General features: G+C 41.6%; 1 long non-coding RNA gene across 1 annotated transcript; it reads right to left on the reverse strand.

Moving 5' to 3' along the window:
* Nucleotides 1–2153: 2153 nt before the first annotated feature.
* LOC307205164 lies at nt 2154–8812 on the reverse strand. The gene is made up of 2 exons (XR_013833931.1): nt 8752–8812; nt 2154–2385 (listed from the first exon to the last, which is right to left on the reverse strand). It is a non-coding gene; the product is annotated as an uncharacterized lncRNA (long non-coding RNA).
* Between the last annotated feature and the right edge of the window lie 8918 nt (nt 8813–17730).

Genomic DNA, 17730 nt, shown 5'->3' on the forward strand with positions numbered 1-17730 from the left:
TTACTGGGAGGCAAATTTATTCCAACATTGGAGGCAGAGTGCTGTGCATTATGGAATAACTCTTACTGTGGTCTCATGTGCTACATAGTTGCAGAAAATCACTGTAGGAATTCCATGACATGGTAATATCACCAAGTCGGTCCCTAGATTCATACTTCATAGTCCTGCCCTGATGACATCACTGGCCAGACGTAGGAGCATTACCACAAAATGTATATCCAAGATTAAAAAATAAGTCTACATCAGCCAAAAATATTCTAGAAAAGCTTCTTCTTACACAAGTCCCTAAAAGAGTGGTGATACAGCACCAGTAAAGAACATTATTCACATTACACCATTAGTTTTGATGTTGTACAAAGCCTATAGGATGACTGCTATTTCACATTTAACCTTTAGGGGAAGATATTGGTCCACTTTTCTAACCCTGGTCAGAATAGGAGATGTGAGAGACCTCCAGGGCCCCTGGCACCTGTGGTGTGAATTGAAGCAGGAGAATCTTCACAGCGCATGGGTCCATTCACAGTGCTTCCTGATCAGCCATGCTCAGTGTTGGGATGCAATTGAGATGTAGATACATTTCATTCCATCATTTGTTCTTAGGTTAGAATATGTTTGGAAGTTTCATCCCCTTTGGTTTCTGTTCGTTCAAAATGCATTTGTCCGTTTCTTTGATGGCTTTTCTGTTCAGCCCACCGCAGCAACGATTACGAAAGGAGTGTCATTTTCTTTGGGAGTAGTGAAGTGTGTCCCGGTCCAGGATTTTGGTGCTTTTTAGGTGCTTCAGCACTTAGCCTTGATCCAGGTGCTTTCCAGAGAGTAAATTCCCTCACTTCACTCATTTCCAAAGATACTTCTGAGCTGTGCCACTGGCAGAAAGAACCCCAGGAGATATTGTGTCCAAAGCAACTAACATTGTAAGCATGGGTGGGGAAGTGCAGGCTTTGGTGGTCACATAATAAACTTAAATGACCTCCCTATCCAGCCGTCAGAATTCTCCCTAGGCTACACCTCTCACCAAACCTGCTGTGATGGCCTGGGATTCGGAGTCGGATGCTGAACCTGAGGGATCCCAGCCTGCACAGGAGTCCCCGCCTCCAGAACCAGCTGAGCCGGGGCTGGGACTTGAGCCTGAAGGTTCCTCACCTGTGCTGAATCCTCAGGTGCAGGCACCAGCTGAGTCTGCTCTGGCTCCTGAAGTGATGGAGGACCCATTGCCTGCAGGTGCTCCACCCTCAGCCCCATCAGGGGAAGCTGAGGTTGCCTCTGGGTCCAGTAACCCTCCAGCCTCTACTGAGTTGCAGAGGCTCAGGGCAGAGAGGCGGAGGGAACTAAGATCCTGCAGGAGGAGTGCTCGCCTCCAGGCCAGGAGAGGCGAGTCACCTGAGGAACATGGCCGTCCTATACCTCGGGGCAGATAAAAGCCAGCCAGCCCCAGCCCCAAGTTGCGGAAGCAACACTGTTGGTTGTCAGTTCCTGCCTGAATCCTGTGCTGCATCCCGCCTCAGCTTTTATGGACTGCCTTCATATTGCTCCTTTGACCTTGGACTGGACTAGGACCTCATCTCTCAATCTCCCCACGGGACCAGCATACCTGCCCTATGTCCTAAAGCAGAGTCCACAACTCCCTTGACCATCTACATTTTTCCTATGGCACCCCTGTGGGACTCAGGAGCCCATCTATGTCCCCTCTTGCCGGCTGTGCACCTCTTTTCAAATACCTTCCTTTTTAGTGTGTTCCCTCAGCCTCCTCTCCTCGCCCCTCTCATTGGGAATCCTCTGGGCAACAGCCACCACCGCTACCCCTGGTCTCTGAGCTTCCAAACCCCACCATGCCACAAAGAGAGGTGCCTCCTCACACTGTCCCACAGGGACTTGGGAAGCACCCCCTGGCCAGCCCCAGAGGCACCATTCACCTGGGGAGCTTGTACTCAGGGCTGTTGCAACAAACAGCTGTGCAAGCCTTTGGGAGGCAGAGATGTGAGAGGGCATCACAGTAGAGAGGGAAGGAAAGAGGGGCAGAGGCCAGCGTTGCCCATGGCACGCTGATCCCATTCAAGGCACCCCAGAGTGCCACTGCGCACTGGTTGAAAACCACTGCATTTGAGGATCTGAGAGACCCCCTGCAATGTGAAATGAAACAGGTGAATCTTCACTGCTGTTTCCTGTTCAGTTATACTCATTTCCTTTATAATTTAATGTTTTAGTGTCATTCACTTTGATTCATTCATCTGTCACTCCATTTGCTCATTTGCTTGATGTGTTGAGCTCATTGCCATGGCCTTGGCAAAACCAGCTTAATTTTCTTGGAACGGTGTGTGTGTGTGTGTGTGTGTGTGTGTGTGTGTAGTCAGCCTGGTTCCAGCTCCTCCTCCACATCAAGATCACCTCTTCTTTTTAAATAACCTCTTTCATGCAAATGTCTTCTCTGATCATTGGCTGGGAGGAGTGGAATTTCTCCAGAGTCAATGGGTGTCAATAGCTTTATATGACAGATCCTTCATCTGAAGCTCCTTGCGGGGTTTAAGGAAGAAGCAAAAAAGGTTCCAACTAGTTACCATTTTGCTTTTCAAAGTCAAACTTCTCTTGAGAGCTCGCCATGGCCTGGGCTCTGTCCTTCCTTGCAATTCTTAGCTGCTTCTCAGGTAAGAGTTTGGAAGATTCCCTTTCCGTTGGATTCTGGGCCAAACACAAAACTATATTGTGCACATATCATAGTGCCTGGCAGATATCTTTGAGAACAATGGTTGAATCTAGGTTTTACAATGTATTCCTTTTTCTTTTTATAAAGTTGTGATTTCACAGGTTACTTTGATTCAACCTGCTTCTCAGTCTGCATCTCCTGGAGAAACGACAAAACTCTCCTGCACTCACACCAGCAGTCTGAACTATATGATCTGGTATCAACAGAGACCTGGACAGGCCCCTCGCTATGTGGATCATAATGGCATCGACCGCGGAGAAGGGATCCCAGATCGGTTCACTGCTTCCGTCTCTGGGAATAGTGGCTATTTAACCATCACTAACATCCAGCCTGAAGATGAGGCTGACTATTACTGTGGGGCTTGGTTTGGCGGCACTGATGGGTTCCACAGTGATCAAATCTGATGGGGAACTGAGACAAAAACCTTCTCTCTTCTTCTTTCAGTGCAGAACTCTGAGAACTGCTACAGAGCATTCTATCTGATCTGTGCCTTGAGCTTTTTGACTGAGAGAGCCAGGTGCAACATACTGCAGAGAACCTGGGGGTTGGCTTTCAGCTGCACAACTCCCCAAGGGACTATGAGTCCCCTAAGTCCATGATCAGTCAGAGGAGAATGGATGAAGGCAGGATCCAGTGATACCAAGGCAGATCTTTGTTTTTTTCTCTTGCAACAGAGTCCCCACCCTCTTGCAAGCAGGTGAGAGAGACCAAGACATTGCCCAACTCCTTGGCCCAAAACCACCCAAAAAGGATCACACACACATCACAGAAAGAAGCAGTCTAAGATTGAAAATTTGAAGTTGCGGCTTTTTCCTGTCTGCCAAGATACTTGACAATGTATTACTGATTGCAATACCTGGGCAGTGTGGCCCTTATTTTGAGATGGTAAATACTTTGGTTCTCAAATCCAGTTCACAGACCCATCCTATCCATGCACAAATATGCCTTTAATACAGGATTTAAAGGGTTTGTAAGTGAAAGAACCATTGGAATAGTTTTCTCCAACATATCTCCTTCTGTAGAGTAATTAGAAGAGCCAAGATGGCTTTTGGGGATGGTTCTGTGTGCTAAAATAATGTTTTATTTTCTCAGGAAATATTTCCTAAATTTTGGTTGACTAAACCCTTCAGTACCATGAACAGGGAAAGAGGTGTTTGGCAAGCTTCCACATTTCCGGTACAGAAGAGGGTGAGGGATGCTACAGCTGTGGGATTTTTGCCCTCATCCAGAACTGAGCTAGAAGCCTTCTCTCTCATTTAAATATATTCCCCTTCATGCAAATATCTTCTCTGCTCTTTGGCTAGGATGGAATGCCCCGCCCCCCTCAGAGGAAAAATGGCATTTCCCACAAAGCCCAATGGACGTCTATAGCTTTGTATAAGACTCCCTTTGGTTTCAGTTCTGAAACATACTTGGAGTCAAGAGTGGATTTCATGCTCTTTATTCAGCTCATAGTGGTGAGGAGGAATGAAAGTTTCCCCAAAATATCTGCTTTATATACATTATTTACACAATGGGCCGCACATGATTGGCTAATTCTGGGATTCTCCTGTAAGCCAATCAGGTTGTGGATTCACTTTCACCTGGAACTGGATTGGGTGGCTCCTGCGGACCAATCATACTGCTGCATTGTTCTAGGACCAATCTGACTGCTGCATCCTGAATCCTATTGTTCTAGGACCAATCAGACTGCTGTATTTTGGATCCTATTGTTCTATGACCAGTCAGACTCCTGCATTTTGGATCCTATTCAACTCAGTACATAACAAGTTCCTAGGCAGATATAAGAGTAAACTTGTAGGTTCCTACAAGTTTTCTGTTTATTTTACAAAGCCCAACTCCTCTACAGAGCTCGCCATGGCCTGGGCTTCCTTCCTTGCATTTCTCAGCTATTTCTCAGGTAAGGATGTGGAGGGCTCTGTTTCATAGATTTCTGGGCCAATAAAACCAGCTCTATGGAACTTTGATCACGCAGCTTTTATGATGCTTCAGTGCAAACCAAATGAATCAATGCCGTTTTTATTTCTTTCTGCTAAGGTGTCATTTCTCAACATACTCTGATTCAACCTGCCTCTGAGTCTGTGTCCCCGGGACAAACTGCTAAACTCCCTTGCACTGCCAACACTACTCCCAGTGGCACCTATGTTGCCTGGTATCAACAGAGGCCTGGTCAGGCCCCTCGCTATGTGCCTTATAATGGTGGCAGCAGGGGGGAAGGGATCCCTGATCATTTCACTGCTTCCCTCTCTGGGAATACGGGCTATTTAACCATCACCAACACTCAGACTGCAGATGAGGCTGACTATTACTGTGGGGCTTGGTTCAGCAGCATGCTGCACACTGCTAAAATCTGACGGGGAGCTAAAACAAAAACTCCCAATCTTCTTCCTTTGCAGCAGGGAGTTGCGAACCATTAGATAGAATCATTTAATCTGAATTTGATCCCTTTAGGACTTCCGGGTTGGCACCTCCAGCAATGGCAGAGCTCCTCCGATTGGGAGGAACTTGCTACGTGGAAAGTAGGGTCTGAACCGCCATGGCGAAGGCGGAGACCCACTGAAATCACAGGCAGAAGAAGCCTGTGAACTTGGGATTCAGCTGGCACCTTTCGCACCTCCCCTACTCGTGGGGAAACCCTGTTTTGGGGATCCGGAGTGACGTGGGGTGAGCACCGCGGCGCTTTGAATTGACTGCTTCTTTCACAGAGTGAAGCCGCATTGCTGTTGTCGGAGAGTGCTGACTTTTTCCTGTGGACAACTGGACTTTAAACAACAACCCATGGGTAGAACGGAAAATTGGATCTTTAAATACCTTAATTTGGCACCGAACGGGGAAGGTTCAAAACAGGAAGTCCGCCTTCCCTTCTTGTAAATAGACTGAAGCAAAGAGGTTGCAAGCTAAGGTCTTGGAAAGCCTCACGCAAAGGATTAAATTTCCATCGATTGAAACTATTAAACCCCCCTTGGAAGCAGGGGAAGAGGGGGGAAATTGTGGGTTGTGCTTCCTGCAGGAGAGAGTGATAAAAATTAAATTACCACTGCTCTGAACCCCTGGGAACGGGCTGCCAGCAGATTGACATTTTGGAAGAGTTCATTGACAGCGAAAAACAGTCAGTTAATAAGAGAAATATATTGTTTCCATTGTCCGCTTCTGCATTTTAAAAGGAAGAAAAAGTAACTGAAAATTGAAACTATCTTTACTTTTGGAATTGTGTTGGAAAGGATTGATACAAGTGGAGACTGTTCCCCTCTAGAGGGAGTCTTTGAAACTATTACAAGAGTGGAGCTGAGGAATCCAGCTGTACGATAAGAACTGTGAGAACCAGAGATTGACCTTGGACATTCAAGAATGCCGGCAGGAGAAGCATTAGTGTCTGCATTTTGTAGGATAAGCCATCTGTTGGAACAGCTTCATAAAAAGATAGATGCTATGACTTCTAAAATTCACATTTTGGGACCAAAAGTGAGTACCAACACAGAAATAACTCAGGATCTGGCACAGGAATCTATTTTAATAGGACAAATTGTTGAAAAGGAGAAGGAGAAAATTCCTGTTGTCGAACCTAAAGCAATACAAGGGGGAGCCTTAACCTCACAGAGGCAAACTGAGGGTTACAAGTTGAGGCCCTTTATGACTGAAACTAGAAAAAGTCAGATTGTGAAGATCGGAGCCTGGCCTGGACTGGAAAAGGAAAGTTGGAGAGATCCCCTTATGCAGGGATCAATTGACTTTTGGGATATGGACTTGGGTCAGGAGGAGATCGGAGCTTTGGGGGCCTCTGGATTTGGAGGAACCTTGAAACAAGATTTGAAATACTTTATGGATCCTAGTTTTAACTATGGAAATTTGGCCGACCTGTCGAGAAGGAATAAAAGTACTGTTGGGTCAGAGCTTCCCCGAGATCTGCTCTCTAGAATTAAAGAATATGAAGAAGACTGGCAGAAGGGACGTGGAGAAGAGTTAAGAGCCTCGGACATAAGATCTCCAGGTTGATGGACTGTATGGGGTTGACGGAAGTGACTGGCAGAGGCCGAGACCAGGAAGAGGAGACGGTGGAAGAAGATTGGAAAATTTAAAGTCTATATAGGGAAATTTCGTAAAATATAACGAGGGATAGAAAAATCTTGGAATGAAATTTTATGGCCTTAGTGGAAATGTTTTAAGAGGTTAAGTGTAAATAGGTATATTAGTTTTAATGGGAAATAAGATTAAAAATATTTTAAGACAATGGAATTGCTGAGATAGCTTATAGAAGTGGAATACAAAAAGGGAGGTGAGAGGGGGTCAATGAAACAAGGGAATGAAAGATAGATTATGGTAAAGGTATGGCAAAAGAACTTTGACTATCCAATCCTGCGGAGAGAGAGCAAAGGAATATAAATTCCCATTGCCCCTAATCTGGGGACGGGACGTCAGGACAGATTCTTTTGAAGAAAACAGATTTGGACAGATAGAAATAAAAGAGAAACAAATTGACTTTAATGTTGCCCTCTGCTTTTGCTTTTTGTAAGGAAACAAAGTACTAGAAAATTGAAAGTAAATCTTCCTTTGTTTGATACATTTTAAAGATGGAGGTTAAACAGAAGTTGTGCCCTCTAGAGGGAGTTTGTTAGTTTCTTTGTTGCAGTTCACAAAGAGGACATAACAGCTGTGGGAACCAGCGTGAGACCAGATACTTGACCTTGACTAGAAATGAGCAGGAAGGAAATTCTACTTTCTGCCCTTGGCAAAGTGGATGCTATGCTACAGCAGCTGCAGGAGGACATGAACTTGGTGGATGAAAAACTGGATGTCATGGCTGCTGTAGCTAGAAAGTATGAGTTGACAGGAGAAGAAGAGAGAGAAACTTTACAATAACCAATCCAGGAAACTGACTTAAGGCAAATCCAAGGGCAGTGGAAGAAGGAAGAGATTGCTATTATACCTCAAAAGTTACAAAATGAGAGATCTAACGTCATTGAACTTAAAGGGTGTCTGCAAACTTTTGGAGTTAAGGAAATCCTTAGCTCTAGTGGGACTGTGAAACAAGAGGACAAGTACTTTTGGAGCAACTATTGTTTGGATTACAAAATCAGCAATGGGGAGTGGAACTGGGGGGAATGGAACAACCTGATAAATGAAAATGGAGATTATGACTGTATGGAACTCCCCAGAGATCCACTCCCCAGGGAGAAAGGGAAGAAACCACGAAAGATTACGACAAGGGACAAGGAAGCGTCGTATCATAATCAGGATCAAGAAAGTCAGCAGAGGGGGCATGGAAGTGACTTGAGAGCCTCAGACATTAGAACACCTGACTGAAGGTGAAAACCTAAAGGAAAGAAAGGACAGACACAACCCGGAACCAGGAAGAAAGGGACGATGGACAAAATTAGAAGAGAATTTTCTTTTATATATCTTGTTATCTCTGAGTAATATTAATGAAATAATAGATTGTGCCGGAAAGGAAATAATTGGCTTTAGCAGAAAGACTTGAAGGCATTAAGTATAAATATAATTCAAATTCTAAATTTTAAAGTTTATGGTTTGGAAGGTAAAGATAAAGTTAAAGATAATATTGATAAATTGAGATAGATTGTTAAGATAAAATATTTTTGACAAATATGGGAAGAATTTGCTGAAATAACGATAAAATTGGAATACAAAAAGGGAGGTATGAGGAGGTCTAAGACACAAGATAATGAAATGAAGTAACTTTGAATTTATACACTTTTTTCTCTTTTTTCTTCTTTCTGTTTTTTCCCCTCTTTTTGTTTTTTACTTTGTTGATGTTTTTAATGTTTTTGTACTTTGAAAATTTGAATAAATATCATTTTTTTAAAAATGAAACAGGTGAATCTTCACTGCTGTTTCCTGTTCAGTTATTTCCTTTATATTTTTTATGTTTTAGAGTAGTTTCATTCACTTTGATTCATTCATCTGTCACTCCATTTGCTCATTTGCTTGATGTGTTGAGCTCATTGCCATGGCCTTGGCAAAACCAGCTTAATTTTCTTGGGGTTGGGGGGAGAGTCAGCCTGGTTCCAGCTCCTTCTCCACATCAAGATCACCTCATCTCTTCTTTTTAAATAATCTCTCTCATGCAAATATCTTCTCTGATCATTGGCTGAGCTACAACATCCCACCTCTTTAGAGGAGTCACATTAGCAGCCAAGTCAGTGGGCGTCCAAATTTACATGACCAACCCTTCATCTTTAGCTCTTGGGAGATTTAAGGAAGAAGCAGGAAGGTTTCTGACACTTCTCTGTTTCTTTTAGAAAGTCAAGCCCTTCTAGAGTCCTCACCATGGTCTGGGCTCTGTCCTTCCTTGCACTTCTCAGCTACTTCTCAGGTAAGAATTTGGAGAAGTCCCTTCCCATAAGAAACCAGAAAAACTATTTATACCATGAATTTTATTATTGTGCCTCTCTGATATTTGTGAACATAATAAGTGAACCAAGTTCATTCCCAAAAGTTTTTACGTTTGTAAAAAAACAACAACAACCCAGAAGCTTTTCTTTTGGGAATTATAGGGAAAGAACTACATAAAATCTATAGAAATTTATTTATGTATGCAGATACAGCAGCAGGAATGCTACTCACCCCAAAATGCAAAGATACAAAAACTTACAGAATATGCAGAAATGGCAAAACTTACCAGAAGAATAAGAAATCAATATGACACATTTTTTTATATAAAAGAATGGAAATGGTTTATTGAATATTTACAGATAAATTATAAACAGATTAAAAAAATTGGCAGGATTATTGTAACAACCTGCAGTTTCATAAGAATATATATTTATATAGATAATTAAATGAGCAAATTAAATGAATTTGGATATGCAGAAGATAATAAAAAATAAATGTAAGGAACCGTAGGAAGAGGGAGAAGGAAGTCAAACTTTGAAATGTTAAAATGACTGTAAATTTAATGAAATGTATAAATTTGAAAAGTATAAACAAAAACAAGTTCATTTCCCCCCTTTCCCTCCAAAGGAGTCATTTCACAACCTTCTGTGACTCAACCTGCCTCTGAGTCTGTGTCTCCGGGACAAACAGCTAAACTTTCCTGCACAGCCAGCGGCAGTGCAGGAATGTACTGGTATCAACAGAAACCCGGACAAGTCCCTCGCTATTTGCATTGTGATGGATGCAGCAGCAGGGGACCAGGGATCCCAAATCGGTTCACTGCTTCCCGCTCTGGAACAGTGGGCCACTTAAGCATCACCAACCTTGAGAGCGAAGACAAGGCTGTTTATTACTGTGCTGTTTGGTTAAGCAGCTCGTTCCACTGTGGTAAATTCTTATGGGGAACTGCGACAAAAACCTCTCTTCCTCTTTGACACCTTGAATTGCTGCAGCTCTTAATCTGATCTGGGCCTGGGGCTCTTTGAAAGATAGAGCTGGAAGGGAGGAGAAAAGACCGTGGTCTCCGTCCCTTCTCCATGTTGTGGTCACCTATCCACTTTCCAAGCATAGAGGGATACACACTGCATGTGGGCTAAAATGGTGCAATTGGTAGAACATGAGACTCTCTTTTTATAATAACTTTTAAAATTCATTTTCACTTTTAACAATTATCATCATACGTAAATCGTAATCACTTTCCAAATAGGATTCTCAGAATCCCAGAACTTCCTTCCATGTTTTCCCTAGATATTCTTTTCAAACTGCATCGTATCATATTCTCCATATGTTCTTAAAACTCAGTTTTTATCATAGTTCTCGCTTCATTGCAAGCGTGTGTTTTTTAAAAAAAATCATGCCAGTGTTTTTAATTATTTTTTTTTTGAATAATTTTTTTATTAATTTCCAAATTTTTTAACATAAACAAAAACAACATAAAAACAAACACAAAAACTCATATTTTCATAACCTTATTTCCATAACCCTCTTTTCCCGGACTTCCCCATACCTTTCCCTTTTTGCATCCTTAATTTTAAACCATTATTCAGCAACCCTTCTTAAGCAATTAAATGTAAATTCATTCTCTTTTTCAATTCCACCCTAAAATTAAACACAATTTTCCGCTGCAATTCTACGTCTTCCTTTCCCTCAGCATTTTAGCACTCCTCAATTTTGTAATAGTTCTTAAGATACATCTTAAATTTCTTCCAATCTTCTTCCACAGTCTCTTTCTCTTGGTCGCGGATTCTGCCGGTCATTTCTGCCAATCCCATAAAGTCAATCACTTTCGCCTGCCATTCCTCCAGCGTGGGTAGCTCTTGTGTCTTCCAATACTTTGCTAGAAGAATCCTTGCTGCCGTAGTAGCGTACAAAAAGAAATTCTTATCCTTCTTCGGCACCAACTGGCCGACCATACCCAAGAGAAATGCCTCTGGTTTCTTGTTAAAGGTGCACTTAAGCACTTTCTTAATTTCATTATAAATCATTTCCCAGAAGGCCTTAATCTTTGGGCAGGTCCACCAAAGGTGGAAAAAGGTACCTTCAGTCTCTTTACATTTCCAACATTTGTTATTGGGCAAATGATAAATCTTCGCAAGCTTGACTGGGGTCATGTCCCACCTGTAAATCATTTTCATAATGTTTTCTCGTAAGGCATTACATGCCGTGAATTTAATACCTGTGGTCCATAACTGCTCCCAGTCAGCAAACATAATGTCATGACCTATGTCCTGTGCCCATTTAACCATAGCAGACTTCACTGTCTCCTCTAATGTATTCCACTTCAACAGCAAGTTATACATTCTTGATAAATTCTTAGTATTGGGTTCTAACAGTTCTGTTTCTAGTTTCGATTTCTCCACCTGGAAACCAATTTTCCTGTCTTGTTTGTAAGCCTCCATTATTTGAAAATAATGGAGCCAATCTCGTACCTTGGACTTTATTTTCTCATAACTTTGTAATTTAAGTTCACCACCTTCTTGTTCTAAAATTTCAGAATATTTCGGCCAATTAGTTCTCATATTAAGTTTCTTTACCTCCTTGGCCTCCATAGGTGAAAGCCACCTGGGAGTTTTATTTTCCAATAAATCTTTGTACCGTATCCAAACATTATATAGCGCTTTCCTAACAATGTGATTTTTAAAACCCTTGTACACTTTAACCTTGTCATACCAGATATATGCATGCCAACCAAAGTTATTATCAAATCCTTCCAAATCTAGAATGTCTGCGTTTTCAAGAAGTAGCCAATCTTTTAACCAGCAGAAAGCTGCCGATTCATAGTACAGTCTTAAGTCCGGCAGGGCAAACCCCCCTCTTTCTTTAGAATCGGTAAGTATCTTAAACTTAATTCTGGGCTTTTTGCCCTGCCAGACAAATTTAGATATATCTTTCTGCCACTTCTTGAAACAGTCCAGTTTATCCACAATTTGTAATGTCTGAAACAAAAATAACGTTCTAGGCAATACATTCATTTTGATTACTGCAATTCGACCTAACAAGGAAAGCTTCAGGTTTGACCATATTTCTAAATCTTTCTTTATCTCAGTCCAGCACTTATCATAGTTATCCTTAAATAAGTTTACATTCTTAGATGTCATGTTAATCCCCAGGTATTTTACACTCTTTGCCACCACTAACCCAGTTTCCTCTTGGAATCTCTCTCTTTCAACATTTGTTAAGTTTTTTTCCAGTACCTTGGTTTTTTGTTTGTTCAACTTAAATCCTGCGACCTGGCCGAATGCTTGAATTAATTCTAAAGCTCTTTTGGTACTAGTGTCTGGCTCTTGCAAGATCAATACTAAGTCGTCTGCAAAGGCCTTCAATTTGTAATGTCTGGCTCCGACCTGAATCCCTTTTACCAGCTGGTCCCCCCTAATCATGTTTAACAAAACCTCCAGGACCGATATAAAAAGTAATGGGGATATTGGGCACCCCTGACGTGTCCCTTTTTCTATAGGTAATTCATCCATGACCACATTATTTACAATTAACTTTGCCTTTTGCTCAGAATAAATTGCACTTATACCATTTTCAAACCTTTGGCCTACCCCCATCCCATGGAGATTCTTTTTCATAAATTTCCAGGATATATTGTCAAAGGCTTTCTCCGCGTCCACAAAAATTAAAACTGCCTTTGTATTAATGTTCACTGTCAACATTTCTATAATATCGATTATATTCCTTACATTGGTAGATATATGCCTACCCGGGAGAAAGCCTGCCTGATCTTTATGAATCTCCTCCACCAACACCTTCTTTAATCTTTTTGCCAAAATGTCTGCAAAAATTTTATAATCCACATTAAGTAATGATATAGGGCGATAGTTCTTGATCTGTTTTTTATCAACTTCAGTCTTTGGTATAAGTGTGATGAAAGCTTCTTTCCACGTCTCAGGTACCCTTTCCCCCTCTAGTATCTCGTTGCAAACCTCCTTAAGCGGCTGTATTATCCAGTCTTTCAAAGCTTTGTAGTATCTGGAGGTTAATCCATCTGGCCCTGGAGATTTCCCCAATTGCATATTTTGAATGGCACCCTCAATTTCTTGTTCAGTTATTTTCTCGTTTAAAAGCAACATACTTTGTTGCGAAATTTTTTGTAATCCATATTTCTTGAGAAATTCTTCCATTTCTCTTTCGTTTTCCGGCCCTTGTGCGTAAAGTCTTCTGAAATAACTCTGAAAGCAATTACTGATCTCGTTTGGTTTAGAAATGTTCTTTCCATCTACCTCCAAACTTGTGACTGTGTTCAATTTCTGTCTCTTCTTCAATTGCCATGATAGGAGTTTTCCACATTTATCTGCCGATTCGAATGTCTTTTGTCTCATTCATTTAATTTTCCATTCAATCTCCTGATTCATCAGTTCCATATATTGCTTCTGATACAGTTTAATTTCTCTCAAGATCTCATGTGACTTTGGATTAGATCTCAATTTCTTTTCACTGTCTTTTATCTTTTCCAAAATTTTATCTTTCTTCTCCTGCTGTTTCCTCCTTTTCAAGGAATTCTGCTGTATTAGGAAACCCCTCATCACGGCCTTGCTTGCGTCCCAGATTACTCGTTTCTCCACTTCTGTCCTCAGATTTATCTCAAAGTAGTCCTTCAAAGTCTTTTGGGCCTTTTGGTACACCTCTGGATCTCTGAATAAGGTGTCATTCATTCTCCATCTAAAGGAACCAGCTGTTGTTATCTTCATTTCCATCTTTACCGCATTATGGTCGGAGCATGTCTTTGGGCAGATTTCCACTTTCTTTATCTTTGGAGCCATTCCACTAGTAATCCATATTTGATCTATTCTTGTCCAGGTCATCTGTGATTCTGAGAAGAATGTTCCCTCCCTCTCGAGAGGATTTCTTGTTCTCCAAATGTCAATCAGGTCCAAGTTGTCAGTCATTTCAAAGAAAGTTTTAGGTAATCTCCCGTCCTTGGAGATCACCTGTCTTTGTGCTTTGTCCATATTTGTAGAGACGACACCGTTCATATCCCCTAAAAGAATCACCTTATAGTCCAAATAGTCCATTAATGTCTCGTGCAATTTCTTGTAAAATTCTGCCTTCCCTTCATTCGGTGCATAAATTCCAAATATCAGAATTTTTTCTCCTTGAATCTGTATCTCAATTGCCAAAATTCTACCCTGTTTATCTTTGAAAATCTGTTTTGGAGCCAATTTCTCTTTTGCATAGATCACCACTCCTCTTTTCTTAACTTTATCTGATGAAATAAATTCTTGTCCCAATCTTTTATTTATAAGTAGTCTTCTCTGTGCCCTTGTCACATGGGTTTCTTGTAAACAAATCAGATCCAATTGTTCTCTTTTCAAAATATGAAAAACCTCACGCCTTTTTCTGGGAAGGTTCAGTCCATTACAATTGCAAGTTAAGAATCTCAGAGACATTGTTAATTAGTTGCCCCCAACTGCACCCTGCAGCTGTTCTTCGTCCGTTGGTGATTTAAGTCCAAATGTCAAGTTCCCCAAATCTGTATCCGAGGTTGAGTTTAAAACCCCTTTCACCAAGTCCTCTCCGTACTTGTGCAGAAATTGTTCTTTATCTTGTACTGTTCTTATCTTGACTTTCTTTCCTCTAAAATTAAAAGACAAACCCTGTGGAAATTCCCACCTGAAAGGTATGTTGTTCTTCTTCAGCAGGTCCACCAAAGTCTTGAATTGAGTTCTCACCTCCAGAATATATTTTGGGATATCCCTGTAGATTTGCACAGAGACGTTTTGAATCTGAAGTGTTTTCTGGTAATGCAAACTTAGTATCTTGTCTCTTTCCTCTTTGGATCTCAATGTTATCAGGCAGTCCCTTGGAATCTTCCTACCTTGCCTTCTGCCCAGTCTGAAGGCGGTTGTTATCACAAATTCTGTTCCCTCTAGGTTTTCCTGCCAAAAGTCTGAAATTTCTTTTGTGAGAAAGTCCACTAGGTTGTCCCCTTCACTTTCTGGAACCAGCCTAAGTCTTAAATTCTTCTCCTTACGCTGCATGTCCCATAAAGAAAGGGTCGCCTCATGCTGGTCAAGCCTCCTGCAAACCGGTACTAAATTTTCCTGTGTAGATTCCGCAGTGGATTTAGCTTCTTCTGCTATCTTCCTTATTGTGGCGTTTTCCTCGACCAATTTGTGTATAATCTCTGTGTTAGATGTCACACTCTTGGTGTTCAAGTCTAATTTTGCCGTTAAATCTGCCAGTTGCTTAGTATTTTCTGTACTCTGTTTATTCAATCTTTCTAAAGATTCATTTATTTTCAGTAATGCCTGCGTCACTGACTCCATGAATGCACTTATTCCTTTTTCCTGTCCGCCTGAACCTGTTGGCAATAATCCTGATAAAGAGCCCCTTTTCTTTTGTGCTGCCTTAGACTTAGATCTTGTTGCTATCTCATCTGCAGGGCCACTCATGTCCCAAGGTCGTTCTCACAGGAACAGGTCTTGAATGGAAAAATCCAGTGACTTTGTTTTTAACAGTCAGTGTTGCAACTGTTGCCTTCAACCCTCTAGAGGGAGCCAAAATGTTCAAAAGAACAAGGAAACAGTGAATCCAAAAACCCTCAGAGGGAAAAAGTTGCTAAACACTTCTCTCAGTCTTTTTAGTTGCAACCATGTTAATTCTACAAAGTCTCAATAAATTGTATCAATAAAGTCCCCACTTTGCAACATCTGACAGTTGCCTGTCAAAGTGCTTCACCCAGGCAGTCCGTTCCCAGAGTCAGAGTCTGCAGTAAATTGTCCCTTTAAAACTTTTCCCGCAGGTTTCCTTTCTTCTTCTCCCCCCCCCCCCCCCGTTCCTGCTTACTGGGGGGGGGGACTTAAGCTCAATGCTAGGGTTAGTCCTTTTTAAAAAAATTATCCTTAAATATATCGATTACAGCTTGCTGGATCCGTTGCTTTAGCAGTCATGCAATCTGGGGAAGGCAGACTTCCTTTATTTACCGTCCCCACTTTCGGCCGAATTTTTAAGAAATTTAATTTAAAGTCCCGATAAGGTTGCCAATCCTACTCACGGGAGTCTCTTTCAGTCCAAATTTCAGGAAGGAATTGGCGCTCTCCGTTAATGGCGATGCGGCTTCACTCCACGGGCTGGGTAGCGACTCTCAGCTCTGCGCACCCCCGATGCTCCTCCGGAGCCTTTAAAAAGGCTCTTTTGCAGTAAAGGGGGGCGCAAACGATGCCCACCGAGTCTCCTTGTTCACAGGCTTCCGCGCCTGTGATTTTAGGGGTCCCCGCTTCGCCGTAGCGGTCAGACCCGAACTCGTGGAGCAGCTCCCTCTCCAGAGATCGGAGAGCGAGCCGCCATTAGCGCTGGCGCCAACCGGAAGTCGGCAGTGTTTTTAATTATTTACAGTGTTTTTTCACATAACTTATAAAATTTCCCCATTATTAAATTTATTGTTCTCTTGATCCATGATTTTCCTGGTCATTTTCGCCATTTCAGCATAGTCCATCATCTTTATCAACCATTCTTCTTTTGTAGGTAGTTTGACCTCCTTCCATCTTTGAGCAGGTAGAGTGTGAGACGCTTAATCCCTCACTCTCTTTAAAAATAAATAAATATTTATTTGGTTTTTCAAATTAAAATTTTACAGTCACATGTTCAGCTTACAACATAAAAACAAGATTCCAAGTAATCTCTTGGACTTCCCTCCTTCCCTTTGTTGATCCTGTTGTTAATCGTTTCCTCCTGCACCTTTTACGATAATCCAAAATCTTTTACCTCTCCGTTGTATCCAAAATTCACCATTAAAGTACAAGTGTTATTCCAATCCTACTAACGATTTTAACTGTTTACAACGGTCTTTAAGGTAAGTTACAAATTTTCCCCATTCGTTATTAAAATTTTGGTCTTTCTTCCTGATTTCTGATTCTTCCGGTCATTTCGGCCATTTCACCATAATCTATCAACTTGTTCTGGCATTCTTCCCTGGTAAAGACTTTATCTTCTTTCCATCTCTGGGCTAGAGACTCTTAATCTCAAGGTTGTGGGTTTGAGCCCCACATTGGGCAAAAGATTCCTGCACTGCAAGTGGTTGGACTAGATGATCCTTGTGGTTTCTTCCCACTCCACAATGCTATGATTCTATGTAACACTTCAAGCTCCCAGGACAGTCTATACAAGATCTCAAAGTAGCTGTTCTATTACAAAGGAATTTCAGAAATAGACTGGAAAGAGAAGCTGCTGAATTGCAACTTATTACCAAACTTAAAACCATGGAGAGACCTGGTCTGAACAAAGACATTGGATTCTTATCTCATTATACATGACAAAGCCATTTTTCACCTTCTCACCCCTTGCTTTTTCCTGTAAGACCTATTGCAGTCGTTAAGAGTCGTCAACAGGCTCATCACAGCTATCTGCCAATCACCCAATCCCACCACCCTTCTGAGTAATACCCCTCCCCACCTTCTCACTATATAGAAGGGTCTGGTGACTTCTGTTTCAGTGTATCTGAAGAAGTGTGCATGCACACGAAAGCTCATACCAAGAACTAACTTAGTTGGTCTTTAAGGTGCTACTGGAAGGAATTTTTTTATTTTGTTTTGATTATGATTCTATGCTTCAAAAACAAACAACAACAACAAATTATTACTTATACCACACCCATCTGACCAGACCTCCCCAGTCACTCTGGGCAGCTTCCAACA

The sequence above is a fragment of the Podarcis cretensis genome (genome assembly GCF_951804945.1).
Source record: "Podarcis cretensis genome assembly, chromosome: 16".
NCBI classification, from domain to species: Eukaryota; Metazoa; Chordata; class Lepidosauria; order Squamata; family Lacertidae; genus Podarcis; species Podarcis cretensis.